This window comes from Gracilinanus agilis, chromosome 1, assembly GCF_016433145.1.
Source record: "Gracilinanus agilis isolate LMUSP501 chromosome 1, AgileGrace, whole genome shotgun sequence".
NCBI classification, from domain to species: Eukaryota; Metazoa; Chordata; class Mammalia; order Didelphimorphia; family Didelphidae; genus Gracilinanus; species Gracilinanus agilis.
This window is the reverse complement of record NC_058130.1, coordinates 560378746-560400473: the sequence shown is the minus strand read 5'-3', so window position 1 is coordinate 560400473 and position 21728 is coordinate 560378746. Positions and strand designations below refer to the sequence as shown.

The 21728-nt window shown below is 36.6% G+C and overlaps 1 protein-coding gene across 2 annotated transcripts in view; it reads right to left on the bottom strand.

The window, feature by feature from the left end:
• The window catches only part of LDLRAD4 (low density lipoprotein receptor class A domain containing 4), a 604065-nt gene extending 585532 nt beyond the window's left edge, over positions 1 to 18533 (bottom strand). Inside the window, exon 1 of one of the 2 annotated variants that reach the window (XM_044667083.1) lies at positions 18466 to 18533. The gene's annotated coding sequence lies outside the window, so the exon portion shown is untranslated. The remainder of the gene's footprint in view (positions 1 to 18465) is intronic. The other variant, XM_044667090.1, reaches the window with a different exon arrangement.
• Between the last annotated feature and the right edge of the window lie 3195 nt (positions 18534 to 21728).

Genomic DNA, 21728 nt, shown 5'->3' with positions numbered 1-21728 from the left:
TACTCCTATATCTTTGCCAAGACAACCTCATGGATAGCATTGACATGCTATGTGCTCTGGGGTGGGGTAGGGGGTTTTACAAAAAGTTGAACATAACTGAACAACTATAATTGTATCCCTAGGGTTCAATACAGTGCCTGGTGATGCCTAATAAGTCCTTCTTATCCCTCTAAATTCCAGTGCCTTCCCTCTACTCATTATTTCTTTCCTATTTATCCTATACATAGCTCATTTATAGATAGTTATTTGTATGTGGTATTCCCATTGATGGTGAGCTCCTTGAGGGCAGGAACTGTCTTTTGCCTTTCTTTGAATCCCTAGCACTTAGCTAGCACAGAGTAGGCATTTAATTGATTTGCTGACCATCAACCTGAATTGCCTTCCATAAATAGGAACTTTTAATGAAGGAAAAAAGCTAAAAAGCAGAGGAAAATGGAAAATATTGTTACCAAAAAATATAAGGCAAATGAGAGGATGTCAGTAACTACTGACACATGCATAAAACTAAAAGGAGCGTGGGTGTCCATCATCTGGAGGATGGGTAAGCAAACTGTAGCATATTAACATAATGGAATATTATTGCAATATAAAAAACTGACTATGAAACTCAGAGAAACCTCATTATCTTAAACTAAAGCAAAGCAAAGAAAGAACCAAGGCAATAATCTATACAATAGTCACATAACACAAAGAAAATAATGCAACAAGATAACAGACTTTACACTGATGTAATAACAAATATTGACTCTACAGTCCTAACAATGAAACACTTCAAATCTCTTAGTAGAGAATGGAGGAACTACTAAAATGTTACATGTAACAAAACAAAAAGCATCAATAAAATTTTTTAAATTACAGATTTGTTTAAATCAACAAAAAATAAAAGATATAATATTGTCGCAGAAGGAACCTCCAAAGTCCATCTAGATTTGTTCTGTTTCATCAGGCAAAACTAACTAGTAGAAACTGTAGAAAGCAGATTTTAGCTAAATGCAAGAGCAATTTTTCTAACAATTACAGTTAATGAAGCAGCAAAGGGGACTTATGCCTCTGGTTCTGTGGCTAGATGGCCTTTCAGGTCCCATCCGATTCTGAGATGCTATGATTCTACACAAGGAATTCACATATTCCAAGAAATAAAAAGCACCCCAGGTAGACAGAAACATCTCTATGAATGACTCCTAAAAACCCACATTAAAAAGAACTTAACTCTGGTTCATAATCATGTCCTCGTAGCACATTCTTTAATAGAATATGGATGATCCAAACATGACCACTGTGAGGTCCAGCTAGGAAACTCTCTCCTGGTGGAAGGTAAATATTCCTAGATTACATTAAACTACTCATTAGGGTGTAACTGCAGAAAACAAACATCTGATTATACCAAGTGTTCTTAAACTAGATTTCAACATAATTAGTTTGCTTAGCAAACCTATTTATTTTATTTTATGCATTTAAAAACATTGTTCTGAGAAAGGCTCCATAGGCCTCCCCAGACTGCCAGTGGTCCATGACACAAGGCAAGGCATTTATAAGGCATTTGCTATATGCCAGGCACTGGACTAAACACGGAAGATGCAAATATAAGCAAAAAATAAAAGCAATCCCTGCCCTCAAAGGGCTTAATGGGGGAAGACAACACCCAAAAGGAAGTTGAATGGGGTAGAGGCGGGGGCGAGGAAACCACATGCCAACACAGGAGTCTGATTCTGAAATCTTAAAAAGTTCACAGCACAAGCAAGAGGGGAATGAAAGTTTGGCCAACCTGAGTCTCCATCAAAAGGGGAAGCTTCAAAATGGGGACTTCACCCATGGAAGAAGGTGAAAAAGGCCCAACAAGTTGAAGGATGTTTCAAGGTAGGGAAACCTTAGAAAAAGAAGTTAAGAACTTTTTGATTACACAGATATTTTTTACTTATTTTCAGGCAGTTCACTCTCTGATGTATTCTGCCTTGGTGCCTTGGTTTGGAGGCAGATAGAAAAGAACAGGATGGGGCAGGTGGCAGTGCTTGGTCAAAACTACCCAGGCTATTTATTAGGAGAAAAAACAATTACAAAATCCTTCTTTCTTCAAACATAAGAAACATCTATGTACTTTCTGCAGGAGGCCTATCAAGTAGAAAGAGAAAAGAAAGACAATGAAGCTGAAATCCTGCTTTATTTAAGACCCAGAGGGCCACTGTCAGTGAACTGTGGGCTAGGCATGCCATTCTATGGAATATTAAATTTATAGGGGGAAAAGCAACATTCAGAGAATGTAAGGCTTTTAACAGTAAGACCTTCTCTTATTTGAAGCCATACAGCCTTTCCTCATTCTTGTGGGTTTCATTAAACTAGGAGGCAGAGAACACTATAAACTGATTTGCTATTTTCCATGTGTGTTGCCAAATTTCCAGTTCTGCAAAACCAATTTCAGACAGAGAGGAGGGGGGAAAAAAGGAAAGCAAAACCATTTCTTTGTGCTTCAAGCCTTATTCCAAATATGAGACAAAGCATTCAGAAGAAATGGGGCTAATCTTTGGTAACAAAAGGGAAATATGAATTTGTTTTCTTCTGTCCTTTCCCTTTCCTTCTTCCTTCCTTCTTTTCTTTCCTTAATCATTACTTTATCTCTCAGTCATTTCCTCCTCAAAGCTCTCGAAAGATTTTGAACTGTGGAAGTTGCCAAACAATGACTTTGTTAGAAGCCAAAGTTCAGTTATTTTGAAAGCATTTACTTTTACTACCTTTTAGCCGAAGTCGTTCTCATGAAAATCCTTCCAAACCACTAACTGACCTAAGAATTTTTACAGGTTAAAATGTAATAATACTGCATAACTTCTAAACAGATTGGTTTTTGCTTTGCCAACTGCCTTCCCCTGGTGCATGGTACAGTCCAAGATTAATGGAGTAGATGAAGGAGAAAGAAACCAAATCATGAGCAGTTTCAGGTAACCTTCAACAATCTTAAATTGTGGTAGGAAACAATTCTAAAGGGCAGGAGGAACTATAAGGGGGTTATAGTTTCAGCTGTTTTTAAAAACCAGGCAAGAGATTATTTTAAGAACAAAACATTTTAACTATAGCTTTAAACAATCATAATTTCCCTCTGCCTCAGTTTTACCCATCTATAAAATACATAAATGGGACAATTGAGTCACACAATGGGTAGAGTGCCAAGTCTGGAGTCAGGAAGACCTAAGTTCAAATCCAACCTCAGATACTCACTTAGCTGTGTGATTCTGATCAGGTCACTCAACTCTCTTCACCTCAGTTTCCTCATCTGTAAAATGAGCTGAAGAAGGAAATAGCAAACCACTCTAGTACCTATGCCAAGAAAACCCCAAATGAGTCAGACACAACTGAACAAAAACAAAAAACTGATAAATATTTGATCCTCTCAGATATACTTACAAAGAAGTATTGTGAATCCTACCTCTGTGATATTCTTCCTAGTCATCCTATTTTTTCCTATTCCTAGTACCTAAATAGTACATCCCTGAACCTTAGTTTGGGCCTTATCATCTCTCATCTGGATTACTGTAGCCTCCTAATTGGGTTTCCTGTCTCTCTCACATTGCTGTACCACTCTCTTCACATTATTCTTCTACTCAAAAAACCTCAATAGCTCCTTATTAACTACCCCCCAAAAAAGGACATAAACCACTTCAAAGCCTCCAGCATATGGCTCCAGGTTATGTTATACCCTCATCTCACAATACTCTTTTTCACAAATCCAATATTACATCTAAATCTTTACTATCTCCTATCACTCATTTTTCCCCTATTCATTCTCTGTTCTCCCCTCTAGAAAAGCCAGGTTCTCCTCTATCTCCCATTCAGTCTCTACTTTTTGAAATCATACCTTCCCTTTAAAGGCTCACTAACTCAAGTGCCTGCCCCTTTCTTGATCCCTCCAGCTGAATTTGGTCTCTCCCCTAAAATTCCTCACAGCCCTTTCTCTGGACCTCTATATATACTCGTATGTTAGAACATAATTATTTATATATGTCTTATTCACTAAGCTCCTTAAAGTCAGAAGATGTGTCTTATTTCATCTTCTATCCACTTGCAGGGGATGGCATGCTAAATGGATAGAAAGCCTGTGTCAGGACCACCTGGATTCAAGTCCAGTCTTTTAAACATAAATATAAGCATTTTGACCTTAGGCAAGTCACTTAGCCTCCCAGCAATTAAGGCACCTTTCTAAGATGATTAATTAAAAAATGGTTGCCAATCTGAATTAGTAAAGGAATTTTCCCAACAAGTTGTTCCCTAAACCCATGAAATAATAGGTCAATAAGGGTAGGGAGGAATTCCTTGCGTGTAATGGACATCTGATAATTTTAATTGCATTTCAGATCTTCAAATTAATATAGCATATACAATAAATTTTCACTTGTTCCAATTTCAGACCACTAAAAACTCAAATAATAAAAAGTCTTTTCTCAGGCCAAAGTCAGGGAATACAAACAATACCAAGGGACTCAAAGTTCAAGTAAGTAATGTGATTGGTCAGTTCACCAACTAAAAGTACTAACAAGCCAATACCTGCTAAGTTCTGGAAGGGAAAAGAAGGAAAACAAGAAGGAAAATAGCAGTAATGGTGAAGAGGAGGCAAATGACTACAAGGAAGAAAAGAGAGAAGGTAAAGGGACAATAAAAAGAATAAAAACGTTGAGGATCTATGGGGAGAACCACAAGGGAGGAGAGAGAAGTCAATAGAGCAATATTGGCATTGCAGTGTATGGCACTAGTTCTACTTTCCTATTAGCAATAATGAAAACCATGCTACTTTATACCTTCCAAAATACTTCTAGGGGTAAGGGCATGGTCTGAAAGAAAAACATATAAGAAGAGTTGTGCATGAACCCAAAGTTATATGTCCAGTAAAGTTTTGATGTATGAGTACAACATCAGCTGGCCTAACTTATATGCCCACAAAGCTCAAAGATAATAGTTGCTCATGTTCCTCAGAGTTTTTAAAGAGATGAAATCACAAATTCTTCAAGTGTGGAAGAACAATATGAGCATACTTTTTTTTAATTTTCCATTTAAATGACACCTCTCTGGGCTTAGTTCCCTCATCTGTAAAATAAGGAAATTAGATTAAATGATTTCTGAGGCTCTATCTAAATTTGTGGTTGACCCTATGACATTTTATCTTTGGACTGAAAGTCTGAAAGTTTTGGGATCATAGATTTAGAGCTGGAAGGATCCATACATGTCTTCTAATCCAACCCCTTTATTTTACAGATGGGAAAGGTAAGACCCAAAGAAGGGAAGTGATTTGCCCAAAGTCACACAGAAGTGGCAGGGCCAGGGTTTAAATCTAAGGCATTTGATTCTCAATCCAGAACCCATTCCACTACTGTCTGTCACTATTTATGAGTAATTATTGAAATAAAATAATCTAAAAACACTGTATTCTATCTATGTTTTATAGGAGCAATTTTTCATGAGTAGTTTTTCTTGTTAATTTTTTCAATTAATAAACATATTTTATCTCTTTTCCATCCCTACTAAAAAAAATAACAAAAAAATCCTTGCAATTAAACATGCATGATCAAACAAAGCAAAATCCCATGTTGGCCATGTCCAAAAATGTGTGCCTCATTTCTTCATAGTTGGTCCATCACTTAGATATGAGTAGCATTCTTCATCATTAGTCTCCTGAAATCACACCTGATGATTGCATTGACCAGAATTATTGTCTTTCAAAGCTGTCCATTTTTGAAACATGATTGTTGTAACACAAATTGTTCTTCTGGTTCTGGTTACTTCGTATAAGTTCATATAAATTTTTCCAGATTTCTCTCAAACCTTCATTATTTCTTATGGCATTATAGTATCCCATTACATTTACAAACCATAATTTTGTTCAGTCATTTCCTAATTTGATCAACACTGCCTTACTCTTCAATTCTTTGCAATCACAAAAAGAACTGAGATCTCTATCAATTTTTGTATATATACACACATCTATATGTGTATATATGCATATATTTATCAAAAAACACACACATATGTTACCTTCCTAGTAGGGCTGAAGCAACCTACAGTGCCACCCACAGTGCATTAATGTACCTCTTTTCCCACAGCCCCTCCAAAATTTGTTTCCCCTTTTATATCAGCTTTACCATCCAATGGGTAGGAAACTCAGTGTTGTATCAATTTACATTTCTTAGATTATTAGTGATTTGCCCTAAATTAAGCAGCCTGATTCTGTATCATCTTTCAATTGATCCTATTTATAGTTAATTGATTTTGTTCTGAACTGTTTAAATCATAGTTCTTTGTCTCTGAATTTAGTTCAGTAATTCAGCAGGCCTATAATAAATTAAGTTTGGAAATCCATTCTCTTGTTAATCACTATTCTATTCTTATGTTAAGGAAATCTGTTACCCTTGAAGAAGGCAGGTGGACAACAAGGAGACTGGTCTGGTCTAGTTTGTTTTTTTTTATACCACTGAGCTATTCTTTAAGGATGTCTGGTTTGTTATCCAAAGAAATATGGTCCATTATCTCTAACCTTGCAGGTAGACTCAAAAAATGAACACTTCTTAGTCACAGGAAGGAAGAAGGGGGTTGATGCTAGCCTCTCATTCCCAATTTCCAACCAATCATACTGTCCCCCAAGCCTCAGATCTGTAACCAATCATATTGGTTTTGCCATTCACGCTATTGAATTGTTTTAGCCCATCATAATTTGTTTTTTGCCTACAAAGTCTTGCTCTTTGTTCTATATATCCCAAAACTTTTTTAAGCTGTCCCTCATTCAAAAAGCTAAGATCTTATTTTCTGGTAAATTAGTACTTTATTAATAAATCAATTATGCTTGGCGCCTCAGTTTACCTTATTTTGACCATAACAGCACCATTTACTATGGATAGCTTGGATTTCTTATTTAAGAAGTGCCTATTTGTATCATTCAACATTTATCAATTGGGTAATCTATAAGCCATTATCAATTAGGTCATTTCTGACTGGCTTTCAATAAACCAGTTAGAGATTGTTTACCTCTAGTCCAAACTCCATTGACAAGGCAAAAGATTCTTATGATCAAATACAACTGGGCATGGCAAAGGGATTATCTGAAGTGATCATTTTTGTTTCAGTTTCTGGTGGCATTGTGAGCTACATCTATCCATAAAAAACCAGTAAGCTACATCTTGGAAACTGAATTGCTGAATATGGTCCAGACCTTAATAATGGTGAAAGAAACTGGTTTACTGCAATCATGCTAGTCAAATTCTCCTTTGACAGGTAGCAACTGAATCTGCTCCCTTCCCTCTGCACACACAGCCACTATCCTGGGGTAATTCTACCAGAATTATTGCAATAGACTTCTTATTGGTTTCCCTGACTCAATTCTCTGCCCTCTTTTAATCCATTCATTTTCCAAAAGTATGGGTGTAACTGTGTCATTCCTCTACTCATTAAACTCCATTTAAACTCCTCAATTTGGCATCAACCTCCACCTTTTAGAATTCCTCCTTTCCTTCAAGATTCAACTTTCTACAGAAAGCCTTTTTCTGATCCACACTCTTAGTGCCTTTTCCCCCAAATCACCTTGTGTTTATTTTGTATATATTTTGCAAATATTTATATATGCACATGTTTTCCCTCAGTGAAAAATAAACTCCATAAAGACAGACTATTTTATTGTATTCCCAGGTCCCATTAATAAGTAGGCACTTAATAAATGCTTATTGATGAATTGCAAAGAATCTTAAAGACTAGTCAGTCCAACCTCCTTATTTTACGGTTCAGGAAATTAAAGTCCAGAGAAGTTAATTTACTTGTTCAAAGTATTGTAGAAGGAGTATTGTAGCAATCCAAAAGTGGAATGAGATGTCTTGGAAGGTAGTAAGTTCCCTTTTACTCCTAGCCTTTAAATAAATGATGGATAATGATTTAGGTATATTGTAGGGGCTTTTAGGACAGCTAATGCCAGGCCTGGAGCTAGCTAGGAAGATTCATCTTCCTGAGTTCAAATCTGGCCTCAAACACTTACTAGATGTGTGACTCTGAGCAAGTCACTCAATACTGTTTGCCCCAGTTTTCTTATCTATAAAATGAGCTAGAGCCAAAAAAACCCTAGAAGGGGTCATGAAAAGTTGAATACGACTGAAATGACTGAACAACAACAAACACTGTAGAGAGGATTAATTTCTGGATATGGATTGGACTAGATTAGGATTCAACCTTTTTTGGAGCCATGGACCTCAGTAGCAGACTGGCGATGCCTACGGACCCTTTCTCAGAATAACCTTAGTGGCCAACATTCAGAATTTAAAGGAAAGCTAAATTGCAATTAGAGATGAATGAAAATAAAGATATTTAGGTTTTTTCCCCATCCTAGTTAATGAATTCTCTAAAATCTACCGGTGGATCCCTTAAGGGCAGAGGGTTCTAGGACCCCAGGTTAAAAATGTCGGGATGAGATGATGTCCAAGGTCCCTTCTAACACTGAACCAGGGAAGACAGCTCTCTTCAGAACTCTCGAAAACACTTTGTTCTTGCCCTTATCTTAATCGCATATCTCTGTCTTTGGTATTATATCATTTAGGGTATATGGGTTCAATTCTTTATCAGGCTATAAACTGGCTGTGGTCCATCAGTATCCTTCCTGTTGTCCTCAGCATTTACATACAATACATGAGGTAGGTGCTCAATAAGAACAACAATTAGAAGCTGCCTGATGTAGTAAAAAGTGCTAGTTGGAGTCAGAGAACCTAACTTAGATTTCCAGCTCTGACCCTTCAACTTGTAGAATCTTAGGCAAGTCTCTAAGGTCTCTATTTCTTCACTTATAAAATCAGTCATCTGATTCTGAAATATGAAAGATCACTAAACTCTTCATAACCCTTGATCCATATGCCAAAAAGAGAATATGATCAAATATAGAAACAAACTCCCAATAAATACAAAATATTCCTAGCCCCACTTTCTGTGATATCAAAGAAATGGAAACAAAGTAGATACTCATCTACTAGAGAATGGCCAAACAAATTACAGGATATGGATAGAGTAGAATATTAGTTTGAAATCAGAAATGGTGACTGAAGGGGGCAGCTGGGTAGCTCAGTGGATTGAGAGCCAGGCCTAGAGACGGGAGGTCCTAGGTTCAAATCTGACCTCAGACACTTCCCAGCTGTGTGACCCTGGGCAAGTCACTTGACCCCCATTGCCTACCCTTACCACTCTTCTACCTTGGAGTCAATACTCCAAGATGGAAGGTAAGGGTTTAAATTTTAAAAAAAGAAAAAAAGAAAAAAGAAATGGTGACTGAAGAACTCAGATAAAAATGGGAAGATTTACATAAACTGGTACAGAATTAAATAAGCCAAACCAAAAGAACCAATATACACAATTACTAAAATAATGTACAGGAAGAGGTCATTATCAGGAAGCTGAACCATGATTAACTGAAAAAACAATAATGACCTTTTATACAACTTTCTTTTTGTTTTTTTGTTGCAAGGAAGGGTTCAGTTTGGGGGTTAGGTTCAAAAAAAGTGATATGAAAGCAAGAAGTATCAATAAAACTCATTTAAAATAAAAGTAAGGGGGCAACTAGGTGGCTTGTGGATAGAGTGGTAGCCTGCAGATGGGAGGTTCTGGGTCCAAATCTGACCTCAGACACTTCCTAGCTTTGTGACCCTAAGCAAGTCACTTAACCCCTACTGCCTAGATCTTACTACTCTCCTGCCTTGGAACTGATGCTTATTATCAATTCTAAGATATAAGGTAAGGGTTTCCAATTAAATTAAATTAAGTAGATTTTGAACAGTGATACATGTATTATCCAGTGGAATTGTTTGTCAGCTCCAGGAGTGGGTAGGCAAGAGGGGTGGGAAAGATCATGAATCATGTAACCATGGGAAAATATCATAAATAAATAAATAATTTTTTAAAATTAAATTAAGGAATTTAACTACATGATCTCTATAGTCCCTTCCAGCACTATATCTATGATCCTCTGGATAAATAGAATTTATATTTAACTAAGAAGCATACCCTATTCACCAATAAAGGAAAATAAATGAAAGTTTACTAGGATCAAACATCATTACAAAGATCTCTAACTGACAACTGGTAGGTATGACATCCTAAAGATTTTTCTAGTTTAAAAATGTAATACCAAATGTAATTTTTTCAAAGGCAAGGCAAAGAGGATTCAGCATCTTCTCAAGATCAAAGATAAACATCAATTAGTGTGAGAAGAGAGAACAAAATTCTTCACTTCCAAGACCTCAGGAAAATACCAAGCCCAATCACTTTAGCAAAAGGCAGGAAAGGCATTATTCCACCTAAGAATCTCTGAAGGTCCTGGCAGACATAAACGGCCTGCCCTTCTCCTCTATTCTGTCCTCTCAAAATCATTGTGCCATGAAAAGTTCCTACCTTCTACATCTTTGGTGCCCTATTCTTAATCATCAGTTTAATGTTAAAGCATATTATGATCAAAGGGACTTTGATACAACAGCAGACAAATATGCCTCTCTCTCTCTTTTTTTTTAACTAAATCCTTGATACTCTCAAAGTCTGCTGAGAAGGAGACTTGGAATGTTCCAGCCTCTGAAAGACTATATTTGAAATAACTTGACAAAATGGCACAGTTGTTAAATACATCCATGTGGCTCTTCTGCAGCATCTTTTCTCAGCAGTGCATCATGAAAAGCTTTATAAACAAGAACCAATCCAGACTCAAAATCTTGGAAGAAGAAAAAGGATGTGGGGAGACTGTTCACACAACCTAACACACAGCCATTTCCAGAATGAAACATTAAACAATACGACAACACTCATCGCGATATTGAATGGAAAGGAAACTCTACGGAATCTAATGTAAACCACACGCTCAACATGTCTGACTAAGAATGGAATTTACCTAAGCTATACTATGGGTACACTTTTGAAAAATTTGAGAGTGCACTCATCTTGTCCATACTAAGGAAGGGAACAAAGGTGTAGCTAATTAGAAAATGACAAACATTCTAAAAAGCCATTTCTTTGGGGGCTTAGAAAGTGGTTTTTCTACTTACCCCTAAATACGGGCATGTCAGATGTTCTGGGAATTCAATAAAAAAAAATGGAATGAAGTCAGGCTATAAGACTCATCTCAAGCCTGATCCTGTTTCCCTAGACTGACCTCCATTTAACTATTTGTTACTCCACTGCAGCTAATGTATCACCCTGAGTACAGATAGTTTCTTTTGCTTTTTTTTCCCAGCTGACTGGACATTCACGGTCATTGTGGTGGCTCTTGTCAATACCACTTCCAAATTCCAGATATGATGAATGGATTCTAGATTTCTTTCATAAGTGAATTCATATGATAACTTAGGCAAATTCCATTCTTTAGTAATGTGTTGTCATGACAGGGTAGACAGAAGAGGTAGGCATGAGTGAATCAGTAAATCATCAGACATTTTCTTATGGTTCTTCAGTATTGAAATATTAAGAATAATAGCAGAACCAAGATGGCAGCTTGGAGACAGGAACCCCGACAAATGATTCTAACATTCTCCTCCAGACAACTTTAAAATAATGCCTCAAATCAAGTTATAGAGTTGCAGAGCCAAAAAAAGTCCAGGTCAGACATTTTTTAAGCCTAAGACAACTGAGGAGGTTGGCGGAAGAGGTCTATGATGCCAAAGTGGGGCCTGGCTCAGAGCACAAACAGCCGCAGCACTAGCAACAGGCCTTGCTTCAGGGGTTCTTAGCCCAAAGACAGTAAGAAAGTCTGACAACCAGTCACAAAGAGATTGCAGCTGACCCTCTTTTGGCACCAAGTACAGATGACATTGACTAGAAACTCTGCTGCCCATATACACTTCTGGGATGCAATTCCAGGGCAGAGAGGAGAGCTAGGTCTTATAGCTGTGTAAATGGAATTAGCTCAAGCTCATTCATAGTTAAAACTCTAGCCACCAGAGAGAATGTCATCCCCACCTCCCTTAGTGTGGAGGGGAGATGAGTTACCCACACATAACAATAAGTAACATATCAAGAACAAGGGACTGCCCTTGGGGCAGTCCAAAACCAGTATTGAGGCTGCCATTGGTCCACTTGAATTAGAGGTGGACCCCCAGGAAGTGATGAAAGATGCTATTTCTTCAAGTATGATGGTAACTTCCTGTTGAAGCAGTGGGAGCTTTGAATTTGGTGCTGAAGGATCTCGGCTGAGGCCTCAGGTAGCTTCCCCTCTGAATTGTCATGTGGGTAAGTTAGGCTGACTTCCTTGGGCCTACCTTGGCGTTTCCAGACTCTCTACCTCAAGTAGGTTTCTTGCCTCTCTGATTGCGAAGGCCTTGTGGCTTGTAGCCTAGTTTAATTTGCCTTTTAACCCTCTCTCCATCTGGGTCTCTGCTGGCCTGGGCCAGCCTCTCCCTCTCTCTATTTCCCTACCTTCTACCTTCCTAATTGTAAATAAACTACCATAAAAACCGATCCTGACTTGGGTCTGTTTTAATTATGGAATCAATCTAGATCTGATTGATTCCTGGTGACCACACCTTAAAATATAAATTATATAATATCTAATTTCTAATATTAAATAGCTACAGTGAAACAGGGGGCTTTCCTGGGTAAAAACCAGAGCACAAACCAGAAGAGTAAAGGTCATGCCTCTCCCCATAGCAAATCCCCATGAAAGGACTAGAAACACTTGCAGACTCCAAGAAGTAGTTCTGAAAATAGCAGCATAGAAAACCCTGAAGCTTGTGATGATACCTCACTACCTCTGGGAAAGTAGAGGCCAATTTTAACCTAAAACTCAAAGTCAAGAAATAGGTTGGAAAAATGAGCCAGCAACAACAAAAAATAGTTTGGCCATAAAAATCTAGTATGATGGCAAGGAAAACCAAGACACAACTCAGAAGAAGAGAGCAATGTAAATGCAGCTACAAACAAAATCACCAAGAAAAATACTAATTGGACACAAGTCAATAAGGAATTCCTGGAAGAGGGGCAGCTAGGTAGCTCAGTGGATTAAAAAGCCAGGATTAGAGGTAAGTCATAAGTTTAAATCTGGCCTCAGATACTAGAAGTATTATATTACCTTAGACAAGTAATTTAACCCCCATTGCCTAGCTCTTACCACTCTTCTGCCCTGTAACAAATACTAAGTATTGATTATAAGACAAAGGATAAAGTCTTTTTTTAAATAGTTCCTGGAAAAGTTTTAAAAAAGAGATAAGAGTGGTAGAAGTAAAAACTGGAAAAGAAAAGAGAATGGGACAAGAAAATTATAGAGAATAGAAAATTAACCATTTGAGGAAAGAGGCTCAAAAAATACTAAGGAGAATAACACCTTTTAAAAAACATAACTGGCCTAAGGATAAAAGAGGCGTGCACATGCACGCACTCGCACACACACACACACACACACACACACACAAAACAATTGAAAATAACTCCTTAGAAAGTAGGTCAAATGGAAAAAGAGGTACAAAAATTCACTGAAGAAAATAATTTCCTAAAAATAAGAATTGGGCAAATGGAAGCTAACTCCATGTTACATCAAGAACACATTGAAGAGAGATAATTTAAGAATTATTGGACTACCTAAGAGTCATGATAAAAAAAAAATTATCCTAGACATCATATATCAAGAAATTATCAAGGAAAACTGCCCTGATGTCTTAGATCTAGAGCAGTGATTCCCAAAGTGGGCGCTACTGCCCCCTGGTGGGTGCTGCAGTGATCCAGGGGAGCAGTGATGACCACAGGTACATTTATCTTTCCTATTAATTGCTATTAAAATTTTTAAAAATTCATTTCCAGGGGGCTACGTAATATTTTTTCTGGAAAGGGGGCAGTAGGCCAAAAAAGTTTGGGAACCACTGAAATATAGAGCATAAAATAGAAACTGAAAAAAAATCTATTGATCACCTTCCAAAATAGATTCCAAAATGAAAACTGCAAGGAATAGTATAGCCAAATTCCAGAGCTCTCCTATGAAGGTGAAAATATTGAAAGCAGTCAAAAAGAAACAATTCAAATATAATGCAAATATAGTCAAGGTCACATAAGATTTAGCAGCTTCCATTTTAACAGAGTAGAGGGCTTAGAATATGATATTTCAGAAGGCAAGAGAGCTAGAATTACAACTAAGAATAACCTCCCCAGGAAAACTGAGTAAAATTCTTCAGAGGAAAAAAAGGAAATTTAATGAAAGAGAGGACTTACAAACATTCCTGATAAAAAGACCAAAGCTGAATGGAAAATTTAACATTAAAGGACAAGACTCAAAAGAAGCCTAAAAATGAAAACATGGGGTTTGGGGTATGGTGCTCCTTCACTCTGTAAAATTGATGTAAAAAATTTTGGCCTTCCCTTCATTCCAGAGAAGTTTGAATTTTTTCTGTTTCTTTTATGGAGCATTTACAATATCTCAGTGTAAATTTTGAGTTAAGTATTTGGTCCCAATGTACTTTCTAAACTTTTTCTGGGTTGTTTGTTGTTGTCTATGGCTTCCACAAAATCCCCCAAAATTCCCATTTAATTTCTCATGCTGAGATCACAATATATCAAAACCATGATGGGGAAAGTCATGATGTGGAAGGGAAACCTGTATGTGTGTATTTGGAGGGGATAGCTGTATATGGAAGAGAAATTTAGATTATACAACAGGAAATAGAAGGGGTTGGGAGAAAGTGAAAGGAGGAATAACAAAAGAAGGGCAGATTAGGAAAGGCAGTGTTGAGAATCAAAATAGACTTTTGAGGAGGAACAGAATAAAAGGAAGAGAGAAAGATAAACAGAAGAAAAAGTTGGGTACCAATCATGATCTCAGACAAACCAAAAGCAAAAATAGATCTAAAGATAATCGGGGGAACTATATTTTGATAAAAAGGTACCATAGACAAATGAAATAATATCAAAAAAATTGTAATCATTCTAGAGAACAATTTGGTACTATCTTCAAAGAGCTATAAAACTTTGAACTAGTGATACTACTACTAGGTGTGTACCCCAGAGAATTCAAAGAAAAAGGAAAATGACCTACGTACTATACGAAATGATGAGGATCATGGTTTTAGAGAAAACAAGGGAAGACCTATAAAAACAGATGCAAAGAGGGGGCAGCTGGATAGTTCAGTGGATTGAGAGTCAGGCCTAGAGACGGGAGGCCCTAAGTTCAAATCCGGCCTCAGACACTTCCCAGCTGTGTAAACCTGGGCAAGTCACTTGACCCCCATTACCCACCCTTACCACTCTTCCACCTAAGAGCCAATACACAGAAGTTAAGGGTTTAAAAAGAAAACTGATGCAAAGTGAAGTGAACAGAAACAGGAGAGTGTACCTCCAGAGAAAGAACTAATGAATTCTGCATACAAACAAGTATACTTTTCTCACTTCACTTTTCTTGCTTTTTTTTGAAATTTTGCTAACATGGAAATGTTTTACATTATTTTATGTATATCAATTATATCACAATGCTTTCCTTTTCAGTGGATGGGGAAAAGGTGGGAGAGAGGGAGGAAATTTGGCCCTCAAATTTTTTTTTAAATTTAAAAAATAAACAAATTGAGGCAGCTATGTGGCTCAGTGGATGGAGAGGTAAGCCTGGTGACAGAAGGTCCTGGCTGAATGACTCTGGACAAGTCATTTAATCCCAATTGTCTAGCCATTACCACTCTTCTGCCTTGGATCCAATACTTAGTATTAATTATAAGATATAAGGAAAGGAGTTTTTAAATTTAAAAATAAATGAGCAAATAATAAATACTAAAAGAAAAATAATAATCATTCCCATTTATATTGCATTTAAAAGTTTACAAAGCACTTTCTTTGCAATAACCTTCAAAGGGAGGTACTGAAATTTCAATTAATTCTCTTTTTACAGATGAGGAAAATAAGGTACAAAAAAAAATTAAGTTGCCCTAAAGACCAGTAAAGTGGAAAGGTCATTTAAATTTAGGATCAGAAGTCCTGGTATTACATACCAGCTATGTTCTTACACCTATTTGATCTTGAATAAGTCATTTGCTCTTCCTAGGCCTCAGTTTCCTCATTTGTTATATGAAATTTCTATACTAGACTCTCTTGAGGACCTTTTGGCAATCAAGCTATGATCCTAAGTAGTTTATCTAATACTACAGTACAGAGCTAGTAAATATAAGAGCCTGAACTTGAGTACTCATCTGACATCATATCCTGGGCTTTCTGCCACCTCACAAGGTTGTAACTCTAATATTTGAGGGTACATTTGCCCAGGAAACCTCTTACGTATTATTTTTATACAGAGTTAAAGTTGGGCGTCTGCCCAAAATCTGGCTTAATTCAGATTACTCTTACACCATTCTTAAAAGAAATAGGATTATTTACTGTGGAGAAGATAAGTTTCAATAATGACACAATAATAGTTTACAAGTACATGGAAATTACTATGGATACACTGGCCACCAATTGTCCTTTGTCTCCTATACACACTATCTCATTGGGTTAAGAACAGCACAAGTACTAACCAGTCTGCCTGGATAGTCCTATTGGAAGGCCTGAAGTCAACAAAAATCCTCTATAAGTCTCTGATCCCTGTGTCAGCATCATTCTCATCTTGGGTCATTTAGACTGTATGGACACACAGCTCTGTTCTCATAATCTCTACCATGCTTTCCCTCCTTTCCAATCATCAGCAGACATAGATTTATCAAATAGATATTTATTTCTAAAACTACCAAAATTTTGGCAAACATTCCAAAAATCAGATTGGTAAACAAAATGCTTCCCTTTCCAACTGGCAGCTCTTTGAAAAGACAATACAGATATAAGACAATACAATTTAAGTCAATAACCAAATAACTTAGATGTTCCCAAATGACAGCTATTTGACAAGTCAAAGACTTCCAAAAGGATTTCAAAATTAATCACTAATTTTCTTGCTATATCAATACAACAATTGGAGTAAAACTCCTGAATTCATCAGGAATAATGACTAAACTAGATTTTTTTAAAAGGCCCTTAAGGACTTCATCATTTCTCATCTAGCTGCACTCATCCAAACTTCATCAGAATCTCATCATATTGCAAGAGTACATAGGGGGCAGCTGGGTAGCTCAGTGTATTGAGAGCCAGGCCTAGAGACGGGAAGTCCTAGGTTCAAATCCAGCCTCAGACACTTCCCAGCTGTGTGATCCTGGGCAAGTCACTTGACCCCCATTGCCCACCCTTACCACTCTTCCACCTATGAGCCAATACACAGAAGTTAAGGGTTTAAAAAACAAAACAAAACAAAAGAGTACATCAATGGTAGCCCCTGCCCTTGGGGTAGAAGATGGAAAGTAGGGAGCAACAATCTCATTTTTCCCTACCCAGGAACTTCTTTTGGACTTCACCATCATCATCACCCTTTGTAGGCTCTTTTTATCGATTGTCTTCTTTCATTAGATTGTGACCTTTTTTAGGGCAGAGGCTGTCTTTTGTCTTCGTCTTCCTTTGTAACCCTGGCACTTTGTACAGTGCTTGGCACATGGTAGGCACTTAAACAATATTTATTAACTGACTGGCTGACCCTTGGCCTCTACAAATTATACTGACCTATAAAATTAATTGTATGGGGCCAGGTGGCTCAATGGATAGAGATCCAGACCTGGAGTTCAAATGTGACCTCAGGCTTCCTGGGCAAGGACCTTAACCCCTATTTATTAGCCTTAATCACTCTCCTGCCTACTTAGTATCAATTCTAAGACAAAAGGTAAGGGTTAAAAAAAATTAATTGCAATGAACCAAGAATCAAAACCCTTGGCTAAGAAATCATATTCTTTTTTGGTGAATAGGGTTTTTAAGAAAACACCTTATTAAAATAAGAGCAAGTCTAATTGATCCATTTTTTATCCATAAATGGACATTTAAATTTTTTGTAATCTCCCCCCTCCCCCCAGCAAATGTCTTGATCAAGAATTGATGTTGCTTGGAATCCCATATTCAGGTCTTTCTGTCACTCTTCTCGAAAAACTATTATAACTGAAACACAATTCATTCTATCTTGGCTCCAAGAAAAACAAAACAAAAAATTAATATAATTTTTTTTAAGTTCATACTTCCCTAAATTCAAATTTCAGCTTAAATAATTACTAGCAGCATGACTTGGACAGTCATTTAACTTTCCTAAGTCTTAGTTTCTTCATTTGTAAAAATGAAGCTAATAATGCCTGTACCACCTACTTCAAGTGGTTTCATGCAAAGTATTTTGAAATCCTCAAAGTGCTATACAAATGAGAGCTATTATGAAGTCACAAATATCTAAGAAAAAAAAAGGAATTCTAAAGTACAACAATTAGCAAGAAGAAAATGATAGGGAGAAGAACAAAGAAAGAATGCCACATAAAAACAAAATGACCACATTTAGTCAGAGAAAGTAACACACCCTAGAACCCACTAGGAGCCAAGTGCTCCCAATACACATTAATAAATTATGCAGGTTCATATAAAACACATAAAACTCAGCCACATATCAAGAGAAATAAAATCTACCTTATAGAGTCTCAGGGTCCATTTTAGTTAGGATTGCACACACAAGCCAGAATCCTTTTTTCACATATCACAGAAGGCTGCCATGACAGAGTTCAATGACTCTGAAGGAAAGAACTGTCCCTGGGAGAAATAGGAAGCAGTAAAATAAATGGAAATAAAGAAGGATATCACTGATTAGGGAGTAGCTAAACTAATTCTGGCATATCAATTAATGTAACACAATTAAGAAATTATTGGCAGCTAGATTATATAACAGATAGAGGGGCTAAAGTCAGGACAACCCAAGTTCAAATCCAACCTCGGATGCTTATTAGCCACGTAACCAAAGCAAATCCCTTAACCTCTGTTGGCCTCAGTTTCCTCAACTGTAAAATGGGGATAATAATGGTATCTCTACTCCTCAGAGTTGTAAAATTTAATGAGATAATCTTCATAAAACATGTAGTGCAATGTCTAGCACATAATAGGTTAAATAAAAATCCTTGTTTCCTTCCTTCCTTATGAATATGATAAATACAGAGAAGTATGAAAAAATTTATATGAAGTGATTTTGAGTAAAATAAGTGCAACTAGAAGAACAATATACACAATGTAAACAGGAAAAAAGATAAAAATGAAAACAAACAATAAATAATTATGACAACCAAGTTTGGTCCTGGAAGAGGTGAGAAAATCTAATTCCCCTTCATTACAGATTAGGGGTGGGAAAGATAATATATACCCATGTTGGTGAACCTATGGTAAGCATGCTGGAGGGGCTTCTCCCCTCCCCCTCTCCAGGCATGCATGAGGACATTTGCCACAAGACCTGCCCCTTTTTCTAGTAACCAACAGGAGCACTTCCTCCCTCCTTTGTCTGTGGTAAGAGGATGGCTCACATGCAGTGTGAGGGTTGCAGGTTGGGCACTCGGTCTCTAAAAGGTTCACCATTACTGATATATACTATCAGACACAATTTGCCAAATGTTTTTTAAACTTTCTTAATCTTTGTTACAAGGAGAAGGTTTACTGAATATGATAGGTAAGAGGGATATGTTAATGAATAAATGTAAAGTACAATCAAAAGGCAACAATTACAAAAAAAAAAGACCAAACCCAGAACTCAAGAGAATCAACATAAGGTAATTAAGAGAATGGGGGGAAGAGAAAAAAATTCTTTTCTTTAAGGGACACAACAAATTCAATCAATTTATATCCCAAGAAGAAAAGAAGGTATTGGCAAATATTAAAAATTATTATTACCAACAGGGTAACTAGAAGAAGTTTACATAGAGGGAACAGGGACTAACTGTATAGGATGAAATGTCAAGAGATATATAAATATATATGTATGTATGTATAAATATATACAAAACTAGGGAGGAAGAAGATAACAATAAGAAAAAAGGAAAGCAAACAAAAAGGAATAACTTTCTATTCCATAAAGAAGCACATGGGATCAACAGGGGAAAAATAACAATACATTGTAAGGGTAAAGAGGTTAGAGAGAGGGAATATTCAATACTTAAGTGCATTGAAATCAACTTAGAGAAGAACAATCAGATCCATAGGGGCAGAAAATTGATTCATGCCCTATAGAAAAGTAGAAGGGTAACCAAGGGACTGGTGGGGAGGGAAGCAATACTAGGGAGGGAGAAGGCTTGGGGGGGGAGCACTGTGTGGCTTTAAAGAACAATAAGAGGGGAATAAGAAGGGAGGGGGGAGAAAGGGAAGTACAACAAGGGAGGGGATTATAGGAACTGATTAAAAACAAAACACTGGTATAGAAGGAAACAGTGAAAGAAGAAAGAACAGGACTAGGAGAGAGAATCAAAATGTCTGGGAATGCAGAATTGATAATTATAACTCTCAATGTGAATGGGATGAACTCACCCATAAACCGGAAGCAAACAGCAGAATGGATTAGAAACCAAAACCCAACCATATGTTGTTTACAAGAAACACATATTAGACAGACAGACATAGAATGAAAATGAGAGGATGGAGCAAAATCTTTTGGGCTTCAAATGAGAAAAAGAAGGCAGGGGTGCCTATCATGATCTCTGACAGAGCCAAAGTAAAAATAGATAAGGTTAAAAGAGATAGGGAAGGTTACTACATCTTAATAAAAGGCAGTATAAACAATGAAGAAATATCAGTACTCAATATGTATGCACCAAACGGAATAGCTTCCAAATTTCTAAAGGAGAAGCTAGTGGAGCTCAAGGATGAAATAGATAGCAAAACCATACTAGTGGGGGACCTGAACCTTCCCCTATCAGATCTAGATAAATCAAACCAAAAAATAAATAAGAAAGAGATAAGAGAGGTAAACGAAACCCTAGAAAAATTTGAGTTAATAGATATTTGGAGAAATATAAATAGAGGCAAAAAGGAATACACCTTCTTTTCAGCAGCACATGGAACATTCACAAAGATAGACCATGTAATAGGGCACAGAAACATGGCAAACAAATGCAAAAAAGAAGAAATAATAAATGTAATCTTCTCAGATCATAATGCAATAAAATAGTTATTAGTAAGAATACATGGAGAGGCAAACCAAAAACTAATTGGAAATTAAATAATATGATTCACCAAAATAATTTAGTGAAAAAGCAAATCACAGAAACAATTAATAATTTCGTTGAAGACAATGACAATGATGAGACATCTTACCCAAACTTATGGGATGCAGCCAAAGCAGTTCTAAGAGGAAAATTTATATCACTGAGTGCATATATTAACAAATTAGGGAGGGCAGAGATTAATGAATTGGGCATGCAACTTAAAAAACTAGAAAGTGAACAAATTAAAAATCCTCAGATGAAAATTAAATTAGAAATACTAAAAATCAAAGGGGAAGTTAATAAAATTGAAAGTAAAAGAACTATTGAATTAATAAATAAGACCAGAAGCTGGTATTTTGAAAAATCAGATAAAACAAAGTATTGGTTAATCTAATTTAAAAAAGGAAAGAAGAAAACCAAATTAATAGTATCAAAGATGAAAAAGGAGACCTCACCTCTAATGAAGAGAAAGTTAAGGCAATCATTAAAAACTATTTTGCCCAATTACATAGCAATAAATTTAACAATCTAGGTGATATGGATGAATATTTGCAAAAATATAAATTGCCTAGATTAACAGCAGAAGAAATAGAATACTTAAATAATCCAATATCAGAAAAAGAAATTGAACAGGCCATTAAAGAACTCCCTAAGAAAAAATCCCCAGGGCCTGATGGATTCACAAGTGAATTCTATCAAACATTCAAAGAACAA